This window comes from Patagioenas fasciata, chromosome Z (assembly GCF_037038585.1).
Source record: "Patagioenas fasciata isolate bPatFas1 chromosome Z, bPatFas1.hap1, whole genome shotgun sequence".
Lineage (NCBI taxonomy): Eukaryota > Metazoa > Chordata > Aves > Columbiformes > Columbidae > Patagioenas > Patagioenas fasciata.
In genome coordinates, this window is record NC_092560.1 from 12,550,202 (window position 1) to 12,564,851 (window position 14,650).

Below are 14,650 nucleotides of genomic sequence, written 5' to 3' on the forward strand. Positions count from 1 at the left end.
CCTCTGCTTTGCCCTGGTGAGGCCCTGTCTGGAGTCCTGTGTCCAGTTCTGGGCTCCCCAGTTTAAGAAGGACAAGGAATTACTGGAGGGTGCCCAGCTCATTAGAGTTCTTTCAAAACTCTGTCTCAGGAGTGTAAGTGTATGAAATTTCTTAGCTAATTTCTCCCCTGCTGAAAGTACTGTACTGGATTCTGCTCTGCTCCTGAACTGTTTTGAACATTTTACTTCTTACAGATGCCAGTTTTGCAGAGTTGGCATCTTCACAGCACTTCAAGCTGTTAGCTCCTCGCATTTATGCTGCCCAATAGTGAGCTTGAAACAAACTTCGGACAGTTTCCAACTCCCTGGAAAACCTGCTGTGTAGACATACGTGTCACTACATACCGGTGTGGTTTGAATTGCCTTGATTGGTCACGTTGGAAATTACTGAAGATCAGAACAAGCATCCCTTCATTTCAGAAGCCAGTGGATGGAGTTGCACGGTTTAAGGGTAGGTTCAGGAGCCTCTGTAGTGAATAGTGTAAAAGTAAGTAAGGGAAAAATGTTGTGGGTGAGGAAGAGAGAGGCAGCATTTCTCCTTAAGACAGTCATGATATGATGTTGTTATGTTGGAAGATTAAAGGCATATATTGTTTTAAAAATATTGTCTCTTTATTGTAACTTGAACATCTTGAGTATACATAGATGTATTTGTCACCATGAATGATACACACCTCTGCAGACTTTGCCTTGCATTACCACTTGAGAGCAAGAAGATTTTGGCAACTGTAGGGAGAGGAAAATGTTCGTGGGCTTAGTCTTTTACAGATTTAATCCTGTCTCAATGGAGAGCATGGTTGGCCTGAGCTCTAGCTTGTGACTTTCTTACATTGTAAGTTGATTTTTTTCTTACTTGTTGATTTTAGCATTCATAAAATCTTCCTCTTTGTCAGTTTGATATTATGGGAACTGAACTCTCGCATGTACAAAATCAAACCCATCTGAGGCAATGATAATGTAAATAAGTTCTGACCAAAATACTTGTGACAGGATCACTTCAAAGGTACTGAAAAAATATTTAGTATCTAGAGTGTCAATTCAGTTCTTGGTTCATGCAGGCAAGACTGTCTTTTACTTCTTTCAGTAGTATAGCATAATGGGGACTTGCAAATATTCTTCTGCTACCCCCAGCAGTCCTGAAAAGTGCCTGAAATCACAACATTGTGTCATGTTGCCCTTCGTGTTACAACTGATTAAGGTCTAGACTGACAAGACAGTAAAGCATGTCTAGCATATAAATGATATCCAAATTCAAGACAAATTCAAATGACACAGGCAAAATCCCTAAGCTGTGAGTTGAGTCAGATGCTCTTTCGGTCATGACATATTTAGCTGCTATCTGCACAATGTGTTTGCATGAGAATCAAGGTGTTCAATGGCTCAGAGAGTTGCCCAGTCTGGAATTTAGCAATGCCTTTAGATCATCACTTGTGTTTTTACATTACTGAATTTTTTTACCAGCAAGGTCAGCTGTTTGGCTATCTGCCCTTCAGTAGGAGGTTGTGAGCTTTCTCAAAATTAAATTACCCTGTTACCTGTTTCAACCTCTGCCCTGAGTTCATCCAGAAGCTGACGCTGGTGCTAAACACATTACTCAAATTCTTTAGTGCACTGTCAAGATGGCAATCTGTTGTGTCATCTGTTGGAAGGTATCTGGGCAGAGTTTGAAATGTTTGGTTGGAGTTATAAAACATAGTATTGAATAGTATTGAATTCAATAGTATTGAACCTGAGGGCTCTTCTTCCATATTATCATTGACATAGTATCATTTTTCTTTCCTATCATAATAAAAATTGATACTGGGAGGGCATTTTGCATTGTGATGTCTTTGTTCTGCTATTTGATTCAGCCTCTTTTAAAAAGTATTTTAAAGCTGTTCTAGGTTAAGGCCTATTGATGTGGGCTTTATATAGACAGTGTGACCATTACTGAAGTCAGAAGTTGTATTAATAATTGCATAATATTTCAGGTATAAAAGATACTTGAAGCATACTAAAGGAATGTATATTTTGTACTTCTGTTCTGTTTTTACAAATATTATGAAATATACAAAGATGTCCAATTAGTGTACCTACAGATTTTAAATTCTGAAAGATAATAATTAAAAGCTTATTATTTCATTATTAAAGAAACTTATCTGTCAGTACACAATTGCTAGAAATTTTATAGAGCTCTATTTCATAATCAGTGAGTACTCCTCACACCTCCTATTAAACTAAATTGTAGCTGTGTGCAAATTTGAAAAAAATGAAGGTTCATTGTCTTTATTGGCATTTATAGACACACACGTCAGCTACATGTTTATGTAGTAGAAGACCTTACCATTCATTGATCAGAGCATAAATGGAACAGAAATAAAACTGTGTTGCTCAGTTCTGTATGAGTGTTGAGATATCTAAACTATATATCAGATTCTTATGTCTCTAATAAATCAAACCCTCTGATTCAAATCCTAAGTTCTGATAGAGATTTGAATAATATACATCTGTTCTTTGCCCTTCTGCTTCAGCTTCTCCCTCCTTCCTCTTATACTGCAGCTGGATAATGAAAAAAAAAAGCTGATGATATCTTATCCATTTGTTTAAGGAGGAGACAGAAAGAAAAGTAGCATCTTCATCATTATGGCCAGCTATTATTCCCATTATGCTTATTATAGAGTTCTATACTTTGGTTTATTGATCTAGCATGATTATGGGAAGACTTTATTCTTTGTAATCTCTGAGTCACGAAAGATGTTCTCACTGAACTGCTTTCACAGCTTGCATAATGTTTCACTGCAGTGTGTTGTTTACTTGTTAGCTTATTTAGGTAGAAAGGATTGTGTTCACTCCTAGAATTTTGTTCTCCAGTGGTTAAACTTCACCATATTTCTAAAGCACTTAGTAAGCCATATAGTTACTCTGTGATTACATCTCTGTATCCCCCTCAAAGAAAAAGCAATAAAATAACAAAATGGACTGTAAAATGGAGCTAAACCCTTGTGTTCATTTATTAATCTACATTTGAGAAGGCTGAGAAAGACGTCAGTTCCAGTTTATCTACCGTGTATGGGGAGGGTAAGATCAGTGTTGTCCATGCATGAAATTGTCTTTGGCAGTTGGTTTTGGCAGTAGTGAAGTACTAAACCGCAGTTTTTTTGCGAATTGTGGGGCTCAAAGAGCAAAGCGTGCAGTAGTAAGACAGTCACTTGGACATCTCTGACATGACTTTGCATTTATAACTGTTTTGCTCACTGTACTACTCTAATTCAGTGACCTTAATCCAGTGATCTTAATCCAAGATAAGTTTTGTTTTCAGAAAGGAAAAATATATTTTAAAAATGAGAATACGAATTTCCATCTGGGGATGGGACAGTATTTGTGCAGCATTGTCTGAAGATCATCTGTAGAGGTCTGCTCCTTTCTGATGTGGCCGGGACCTGGAAATACCCTTGCACCTCTGAATTTGGCCCATTGTGGCAGTACTGCCAACAGTTAGCTGGGAGAACTGGAAAGCAGCTTTTACCTTCAGTCTCCCTGGGGGATTTGTAAGTGTCGTAAAGGACTTTGGATATGTGAAAATAGACAGATGAAGGCTGTTGTACCTTAGACTTTGTTTATTCGTACCAAGCAATCTACTGAATGACTGAGAAAAAAAAAAAAACAAGTGAAAACTTCTTGACTATACAGAAAGTACAAGGTAGGTATGGATTTACATATTTATGAATTTTTACTTACGTGTACATGTTCTTACGTAGATGTTCATATATTAAAAAAAAAAAAAAAATGAAAGTCCTACATCTCAGCAGTTTTATAAAATTGTTCCCTCTTCTACTCTTCCCATGTCACTGTATATAGTTTAACTTTCATTGCAGTCTTCTGAAACAAGGCATGTATTTATCATGTATTTATTCTCTTCTTGCTTCTGGCTCATCATTGCTGAAGAATGATAGCCTTATTTTAAGTAATATCCTGATTTTTTTTTTTCAACATGCTTTAAATAATCTTGATTTTTAATTCCATGAATATCCTCCTCTAAAGAATCACCTCTGCTCTATAAATAAGTTATAATGTGGGTTCTACAATATTCAGCATTTTGGATATGAAGAATTAATCACTATATGTGGAGAATTTTAAAAGCAAAATTACATGTTTGTTCTACAAGCTATTTATGCTATTCTAGCTCTATTTCTTTCAGAATTCTAAGATTCTCATAGCTGATTGACATTCTAGAGAATTTTCCTTAAATAGGTAATCTAGATCTTACCCTACCCCATATTTTTTGTTTGAAAAGGAAAATAGATAGGGAATATTTGGACTCAATCTCTGTTGTTACATTTCCTCCATTCTCTATTAAACATAGGGGAATGTGTTTTTCTTCCAATGCTTTCTGTCTTTCTGCTCTTTAATTATTAATTTTTAAAGCCCAGAAAGGAAAAGCAACTCTGAGGCATTCTTAAAGGGAAAATTACTCAGATGGAAGAACTGATTGTGAGACATTATTTTAGTCATATCTAATTTTGTCTCAGAACAGAAGTATGCCTTTCTTGGATCCCTTAAAGCTCCATATTTCTATGTTTTCTATGAAAATTGTGAATGATTCACATTCGTGTGTATCTAGTTATACAATATTATGTAGAATCTATATAATATGTACAATATATTTACAAAACAGTAAGGTTTTAAAATGCAGTTTTATAAGTTGGAAAAAATAAGATTGTGTTCTCTTATAGAAACACTTCCTTCCATGGTTCCTTCCTGTGTATTGTGCTTTCATTTTAATTAAATTTATATATATATATATATATTTATTTGTTTGTTTGTTTGTTTGTCTATTTATTTATTTATTTTTTTTAGGGACTCCAGAATCATTTGGCAGTAAAATAGGAATACCAGAGTATATGTGACTGACTTTAAATGTATTATACTAATAAAACCAGCTGAAATTTATATTTTTGAAGTGTTACTATCATAAAGGTTAAAGAAAAGACGTAGAAATTATAGCACACTTTGTAGATATCCACCTGTCCTTGCCCTGGAAACAAGAGAAATTTCAGAGTGAGCAGAGTTGGGCAACAACTGGAAGGAGCTTAGGAAGAGATTGAGATGACATCTTATGTTTCTGGCACTTTGAGTTACATCTGGATTCTTGTAGCTGTTGCAATGAAAAATGAAAAATAAATGAGAAAAAACCCCACATCATTACAATGAATTCAGAATAACTTAAAGACAAAGCTACCAATGCCAGCTTTTGCCAGCATATCCTCTTACTCTGTGTCTACTAAGAGTGTACTTAGGAAACTCCTGAAAGGACTAGGGGCTAACATCTCTAATTATTTATACTCCTTGACCACATAAATCATTTCTAGTCCTCTCAGATATAACCATCACCCCCTAGCTTAATTTCTGGATTAGAGACACTTGCTCTTCTTCCAAGTTTGAGTTATTCTACCCAAGTGTGAGGCAAGAAATGTCTCATGGCAGGACCCCCTTAAGACCATGGTCAACTTCAATTCTAGCATTTCCCAGCACTTGAGTTATTCCTTACACCAGTTGCTTGCTGAAATAATTCATAAATGTGAAGACTGAAGTGCTGTCTGACTCCTGGAATGATGCAGGGAAGAGAAAGATATTTGAATGGAAAATGCAATGGCAGGAAACTATGGGGAAAGCCAACATATTGAGAGGAGTTAAAATGTATAGCAAGGTGTAAGGTGAAAAATCAGTGTGCTCTCCTAGAGTGTCATACAAATTTCCTTGAATCCCTTGTTGTCTTAATTATGAAGAACTCTGAGAGAGGAAGTACGAAGGCTCCTGAGCGTGTGAGGCTTTGAGGCTGTATGTTAGTCACAGTGCTGAATCTCCTCTGTGACAGGAATGTCCTTGCTGTTATCTCTCACCTTTCAAACACCTGAGTTTTGAACTCTCCACCCCAAAGGAAAGCGTGTGTGCATGTACATAAAATACTTATGGAGTGGACACTGATATAAAGTCATGTACAATGGGATTTCCCAACCACAAGGAATTGAAAAAAAAATCTTCTAAGGGTGTTCTTGCCTTCAGAAAAATAGAGAACTGAGTTTATATGCCACCTTATCCACAGTGACACTAGTTGGTGCTGCAACATTTCTTTGCCACTGCAAACAACTAATTGAGTTGAATTAACATGAATCCTTTAAAATCATGGTCTGGATTAGGTGAAAATTTAATTGAAAAAAATGAATGTGCGGTGTGATACAAGTGTTTGATTTTAATCATATTAATAATTTCGCTTGATAAGGAAAGTATTTGTTTGAAGACAATAAACCTCTCTAATCCTAAATTGAAGTACACTTGATGCAACATAGTCTTATAAAAAAAGTCTATCCTGTTGCAGCACGTTTCTTCTGCATTGAGTTAATTCATTAAAATATGTTTCTTCCACAAGTACTTACCTGAGTCAGTCCCTCTAGGAGGCCATGACTCTGAAACAATGTGTTGTGCTAGTACTTTGAAAGCTTTTTTTTCACCCCTGCTGTTTATTCTCAAATATACCAAATAATTCATACAATTTAGTTTTTTAAAAAATTGCTGAATTACTGTGCAATCAAATGCACCTTTTGAGAGGTCACATTTGCTTCTGGAATAAATTAGCTGTTAAGCTTCTCTCTGATGGAACAGATCTATCACTTCATATTGTTTGGGAGGATGTACATAAGGTTTATGTAATGTTTTCCTAGCTTTTAAAAATTAACCTCTCTAAAGTAAAGGATACATACAGAGAGAGCTGTTACACTTCCTAACTAAATTCATTGGAACCAAGACTGTATGAGACTTGTGGATATCAAAGATATTTCTTTCCCTCCCTCCTTTGTTGATTCTCTTCAGCTTCTCCCTCTTCTTAAAAGCTGGGTAGAATTTATAACCCAAGAAGAGTATCTTGCAAATGAAATGTTTAAGCAAATGTGCAAATATTGGGAAAAAATCCTCCAAACTGGCTTTGAACTTTTGGAAAAATGCTAGCCGTCTTACTTATAAAATTATATGGAGACATATAGCTCAAGCACTGTAGTCCAAGCTTCATAATTTAAACGTTCTCTATTATCCTATGAGGAGAGATAAGTATCTCAATAGGAGATAAGAACTCTAACCTATTGAATGTTAGTCAATTGAAAAGTAATACAATAAAATTATAAAGACTTTTAAGCTATGCAGCTCCTGGTAGCTCATGAAATGAATAATAATAATAGTATTAGAACAGTTAATTAAGGTGTCTCAAGTGCAGGAACCGCTGGGAGGTCTGTGAATATCTGAGGTAGAAAATCTGCCCTCGAAATGGTGAGAAAAATTTGTAAGTCTCACTGAACTAATAATGGCTCAGCAGTCAGAAATAAAGTCAGGCTGGTGTTTCTCATCACCTCTGGTCAAAAGGGAAATCCTCCTCACACAGAAGGCTTTGTGTGAGGTTAGAAGCAATGGAGAACATTTTGTCATGCTTTTTATTATTGTGTTTTGGTTTTTTTTGTTGGTTTTTGTTTTCTTTTTAAATATCAAGTTGAGACACTAAGTCTCAGCAATGCAACAGCTCAGGTGTAGCAAGCACACCTGAACCGAAGTTCTTCACATCTCAGGAAGGAATTCAGAGTCCAAATGCATAAAAATAACTTTGCTGAAGATAACAGCTACTCCAGTTTAAATCAATCAAATTCAAGTCTCTTCTAATTTTTTGTTTCATGTCCTTTTGATCTATCTTTAATAATATTCCCAAATTTTGTTACATGTTTGAATGTATTTCTGTAAGTCACTGCAGATCCAGCAATGCCTACAGAGTAGGATGTTGCTTTGCCTTTTATGACAGTAAATAAACACAGGGTCAGTAATCCCTGCTTTGGGTGTTTTTTTGAGGAGTGTCCCTCTCGCCTTATCTTTGCAATTTTGGGATGCTATGTCCCCTAGTTATTGAGACAACTTGTGTTTTCAGTTACACTAAACGTTTCCTTTCTTGCTTCCACATTTGTTTTGGTACACCCTTTATGTGCGCTTGTAGTTGTTATTTCCTTTCACCTTGAAAATTTTTCTCTCATTTTAGCATTCATTTTCCCAGCAATATCTACATTTTCTGATGTTTTGTTCCTTCATCTTCCCTCAAGGAATTCACTCCCTCCTTTGCTAACTTCTTACTATTGATGTGTTAGTAAAATCATTTATTATTTATAATTTCACCCTGTGCTTTATTTTTCATTCATTTTTATCACAGTATTCCTGATTCTTGTCATTTATTCCTTTACTCTAAGCTTTTATGCAACCCCTTTGAAGCATCGATTCTTCTTCTTGCTGCTCTTTCATTTACTTTTTCTCTCTGTTTATCTAGTTATCCACAGTGATCACCTATTTATTGAAGTTTGTCAAGTTGCTTCTAATCTGTGCTTGTTATTGTATACAAAATTCCATCTGTCTTTAGAAACTGTACATACGTTTGTAATTTACATGTCCTGTATTTATTTCTCACAAAAAAAAAAACATGTAAAATTAAGCATAACCTCTCTGTCACCAAAATACATTAGGGATACTATGAAGTAAAACTAATTTGCAAGACCATGCAGTGAGCTTGAGGATGTTTGAAGCTATTACACTGTCACCATTTAAGGCTGGGCTGACAATTAAACAGACGACGGATGCTCTTTATTAACCTTTTCCCTCCCCAGAAGGGAAAGGGAAATGAGAGAAGGCAGAGAGATTAATGGGTTGTAAAATTAGAGGAACTTTAATAAAACAATAACAATGAAAAAAGTATAATAATACTTTTACAACAACTGATACTACTAATAGAAATAATGAAAAATACAGAAATCCAGCACTGAGCTTCCCTGATGATGAGTCACGGAACTGGTCAGTGAGGTGTTGAGCATCACTGATACCACAGGGTATCAGGTGCCAGGAAGTCCCAGGCTGGACTCGGCAGCAGACGGGAACTGGATTCATGAATGCACAAACTGGGATCGGATGCAGGAGAATGGGCAGAGTCCTTCACAGGTGCCAACCATGAAAGTAGAGAGTGTAACCTCCTGACTGTGATGTGTGCTGGATGGACTACGTCATTAATCAGTTTTTGGTCACCTATTCTGCCTCCTACTCAAGTGAGACCGTTCCACACCCCTTCACTCGTGGAACTTAATAGATTTAGCAGTGAACTTGGTTTCTATAAGGATAAGTGTAAATATTGGCCTTTCTGCATACCACTTCTAATATTACCTTGGTAACAGCTGTAAACATCAAGAGTTATCAAGTTTAGGAGCAGATATTGACTGAAAAACAGTTAACTTCAGAAAGTGCAGTTACTTAAAAGAAACTTATTGGAAAGGAAAAAATACTGAAAGGATATTTGATTCTGTTGTAGCTGAAACCCAGAAATACACAAATAGCAGCATCCTATTAGAATTGTCTAATATACCTGTGTTGTCTAAATACACCTGTGTTGTCTTTAACTTTTTTGTAGCCTAATTGAAAGAATGTTGTTGGTTTCGGGTAAGAGTGGGCCCACAAATGACTGAAAAGGAATAGTTTTTATTTTATTCTTCAAACATTTGGCCAGAATTTTAAAGGCTTATTTTTGACTGATAACTCAAAGAGCCATGTATGGTACCCTCACAAGGATCTGTCACAATCCTTGGTATTCTGAAATAATTTTTTTCTTGCATTTGATTAGATGTAGTAACATTTCACAGTGTCTTTCTCAGCTTCTGATATTAATTTGGATTGAAAATACTTTTAAGGTTTCCTACTGCGTATTCAGGCTTTTATGTTGTGTGAGTTTTTTTTTTTTTTTTAATTTGCTTCTTTCTCCAGAAGATATGCATATTTTGGTCAAACCAATGTCTTACCGTTCTCCCTTTTGGCACCACATCAAATTTATGGGAATCCTCTATGATGGACTTCTGCTTCCTCCTCAAAATGGATGCACCATCTGGCATGGTTAAGGCTTCTGGCTCATTTAATGTCCAAGACAAAACAGCAGGTGTTTAAGATGATTATGGTATTCTGACAGAACTGCTTGAGAAACTTACACATTGTTGATGTTACACTACACTTAGCTCTAAATGGTAGTTCTAAATTCTTAAGCAAAGCCCATTGACTTCAGTTGATTTGAATAAAAACTTGCAGGGAATTTATGCAAGAGCTTGGCTGAAAACGGACCTAACTAGATGGGAAAATTTTGCATCACATGCAAGGTAGTAAGTGCATGTTCAGCTGTGGGGACACCTAGCAAACCTGTCTGAATTTAACAGAAACAGGGAAAGAAATAACTTTTCTCAGCCTTTGTGACTGGTTTGAGTAGTTCTTAAGGAAATAATTTTTTCAACATGTAATACTGTATTTCTTCATTTCATACATACTTGGAGTGGCAAAATAATGATCCACTGGAGATGGAAAATAATGCCTCATAACAGGTGACAACAGGAAATAATTTAGAGAGTACATGCAGTATCCCCATGAGAAAGAGAAGGTGAAATGATGAGTATCGGCTGTCAGTTAACTCTCATGAAGGAGGAATAACTCATCCTTATGGCAATGCTAAATTAGATGCACTATGTATACACATTTTTACACTGGGAGGGGAAGAGGTTAAGAAAAATCATATGCAGCATTACTTAGTAGATATTTAACACTTTCATTTTCATACCTGTTGAATTTTAACTCGACAACATAATGCTTTATGAATGTAAGACCCACACATACATGCATACATACATTTTTCTTCTTGGTTCATGTAGTTGCTGAAAATGTGTCTCAATTGTACAGAGCTCTGGAAAACATCTTTGTAAAATGCAATACCTAATTTCAATAATGTAGTTATCCAGATCTTTTATATTAATGAAAAATACATAATGAAAGTTTCATATATACTCTTAATCATTGGCCAAACGTGTATATATTATCATTTTTAAAGGAGACCATGAAATAACCTAGTAATGAACCTCTAGAAATGTACTATGATGAAACATTGGTGCTAGTTTAATCACAGGAAAAAGCTAGATTTTAATTTTTTCATTTTTTAATGTTTTTAAAATAGCTCTGTATTTTTTATATGTATACATGGGTGTATTTTCTGTTCCATCAGGTAGAGTGTCAGGCCGTCGCAAAGGCTTGTGAATATCAAGCTGCCATTATCACTTTAGAGCAAACAGAGTTAATGTGAGTCGAGTGTATTTCTAGAAGCAGATCATTTTGGAGTGTCAGATTACTTTTGTCAATAGATGTGCCACAGCATCCCCAGTGGTCACAATGAATATAGCAGTTTATGCCTAGAAAAATCACCTGGTTGTAGATTCATTACCAGAATCTGGTCTCAGTTTTTATTTATATAAAAGGTTTTTAATAATCTATTTAATTCTTCTTTCTCACCCAAATTTTCTTGTATCTTCTATAATTAGAACCTCATCTATAGCCATATCTATAAAAAACACCTGCAGAATAAAGGTAAAATAGTTATTCAGTTTATGTTCATTTTGCAAGGCCTTATTTTGTCACTTTCAGTTGGGCAAAAGATCTGTTGATTTCTGAAGTTTGAGTGGAGGCTACAAGATCAGGGTGACATTTTCAAAAGATAATCCAAATTTTTCATTTTCTGTTGTGGGACAGAAGTATGTCTTTAGAATATAGGAAATAAATGCTGAGTATTGAAACATTTGCCAAAATTGGTGGCTGTCTGAGAAAGAAAATGCACAATGCAGTGGTAATTAATTCTTGGATTTAGTATATAAAACTTGCTAAATGAACAAGGTGGAACAGACTTGCTCCATCACTGAGTACAAATGTGAAAATTTGTTTGGATTAAAAGAGAGTGAATTTTACTGAAGTGAATGAAACTGATGAACTTCAAAATAGTGTGTTGATGTGTCTATTCCTAGTTACACTGAAGAATGTTAAAAATCAAAGACAGAGAAGCTTCAGATGGCTGGGAGCAGCTAGTTATCTACTTGCTGTGTGTTACAAGGACATTTGGAGGGAGCCAGAGCCAAGGGGTCACCTTTTTTTTTTTTTTTGGTTTAAAAGGAAAGTATTTTATTTTTTTTCCCTCACCTGCAAGTCTTTGACTTTACAAATGAATGCCTGAGTACACTTCAAATCTTCATTGTCAAAGCCAAAGTGACATTGTTGTGGGTAGGCTTAAGTTTTCTACGTCCTTACGCATTATGAGGACTGCTACTAAACAGTGTCACCGAAAGGATATTCTGTATCAAGGGAGTTTTCTGAGACCCCATAGAGTAGTGAAAATTATCTGTGACTTAAAGTATCCTGCTTTCAAAAGAAACTTTCAATATTTGCCAGTTCTTTTTTTTTTTTTTTCTGTGAATACTTCATTTATATATTCATTTTGCAAAGTACCCAACAACTAAGTTGCATTTCATTTTTGTCAACAAACTGTAATTTTGCTTGTATCATTCTGTCAACAAAAAGTCGACAGCATATAATCTTTTTGTCCACTGAACTAAATTGCAGATTCATTTTTTGTGTGTGGATCAAATGATGAATATTTACTAACTGGAAATATGACATCTTATCTATTCTGAATAAACCATCGTTGAATACTGAGAAGTTAAAATACAGTTAAATTCTATAAAGCACTTTTGATTTACCACTTCTGCCTAAATGGGGTAACTGTTGAGACATGCCTAACTCTGTCTCTCTGTAACTGGCTATGGGATTTGGGAAACTTCAAGTCAGTAAATTTGCTCCTGAATTTTGAATGGATAATTACTATAATGTTTTGTTTGTTTATTTGTTTGTTTGTTCATATAAACATTTCCTGTGAAGAAGAGGCTGGATGGGCTGATAGCCTTTTTACATACAACCTTATGTTTTACTGCTCTGTTCATTCCTTCCTGGACATATGAGGGGCAAGGTATAGAAAACAAAACCCTGAACTTTCACTTCCTGTGTTGCCTGTTGTGGAAGAAGTACCTGTCATCAAGACTATTTTTCAGATGTGGTTTTATATTTGGTCACATTTTTTTTAGTGTCTCTCTGTTACCTGTTTAAGTCTTTCATTATTGCTCCGTGATAGCATTAAATCACTTCTGCAGGGCGTGTGTACTGGAGTGACCACAATAAGAAAATTAACACAAAACTTTTACTACCCAGTTTTGTGTAAGGTTATAATACTGCTCTGTTGAAGAGAAGGACATCTTTGGTTATGTGGGAGGCTAATTTGGTCTCTTACACTCTGGTTCAATGGTAGGAGCAAAACAAATTCACAACTATTTGTGAAGAGGACTGAAACTGAAGCAGCAGTGCAACCTTGTAGTCAAAGTGTTTTACTGGAGTTCAGGAGACCCAAGTTATCTTTCTCAATTTTTTGTTAGCTAGCCTGACAACCTTACACATCTCTCTTTTATGTGTCTCCAGTACAAAACGTTCTGTGAAGAACCTGAAGATATATGGAACACTACTACGTAAAAGCCAAGTGTTACTCTTGTCATATAAGTTTTAACAAAATTACAGTGTATCATTAAAGACACTGCAAAGATTCTGGCAGAGATGATGTGAATGTCCAGATATGGTAGAGATTAAATGCTCTGTGAAATGGGAGGTTTATTAGGCAAGAATATTTTATATCTGGTTTACTATGAAAAGGCCTCTGTTTTTCTCACCTGTTATTACCATACAAGAGAAATAAGATTTTGTTCAGCGTGGTGTTTGAGTCAGTTTGCTACAATAAGTAGCGACCTAGAGAAGAAATGATAACTTTTTTTTTTTTTTCCACAATATACCCAACAGTACTCACCAATAGTTTTGAAAATTTTCTATTTTTTTTTCTTTCTTTTTCCAACAAGCAGGAAAAACAAGTACCACAAAATGCTGTTTTACTGAGAGTTGATGGTTTGTCGGAAAGTGAATGTCTGCAGTGGTACTTAACTATTTGTATACAGTGGTTGATTCTGCATCATAAAGAAAAAAATGATGCTACTAAAAAGTGTTTTTTTGTTCAAAGTGGATTTTTTTTAATTCTGGATTTATTTTTTTTTTTTTCCCAAGTGTATTGTTAGGTGATATTTCTATTTCTGGACCTTTTTCTTTTTTTTTTTTTTTTTTTAAATTTATTCCTATCCTTTGTGTATGTTTGATACATACAATTTCCTTTAATGTTGCAGTCATCAAGGATACATTTTACTGCTCAACATTAGTTCAGTTGCTTCCTCCAATAAATATGTGATCAGCAAAAGTGGCATGAAGTTGTGTTGTGCTAAATAATTGCCCTTGACCTTCTCAATACTACAAACAAAAAAGTGGTTCACAATTCTTCATCAGACCACTGATGTTCATATATTGTAAAGATATCTGCCCTGTCAGTACTATTGCTACAGCATACAGGTAGCTATGATACAAATGTTCCCTTATAGTATAACAGGTACTACCTTTTCTAGTGTAGATAACAGCTAGAAGTATTTGCAAGATTACAAAGCATGTTTTGCCTTGATGAGTTCTTGACATTTACTGTGTGGAATAGAAACTGACAGATCCCTAGGCTACAGAAAGTGACTTTATATGTTGTCTGCCTATTTTTTAACTGATGGTTATTATATATACTTATATGAATTATATATATGTATACACTGATAGCAGAAAAAAAATATTTTGCTGAGTGCAACTG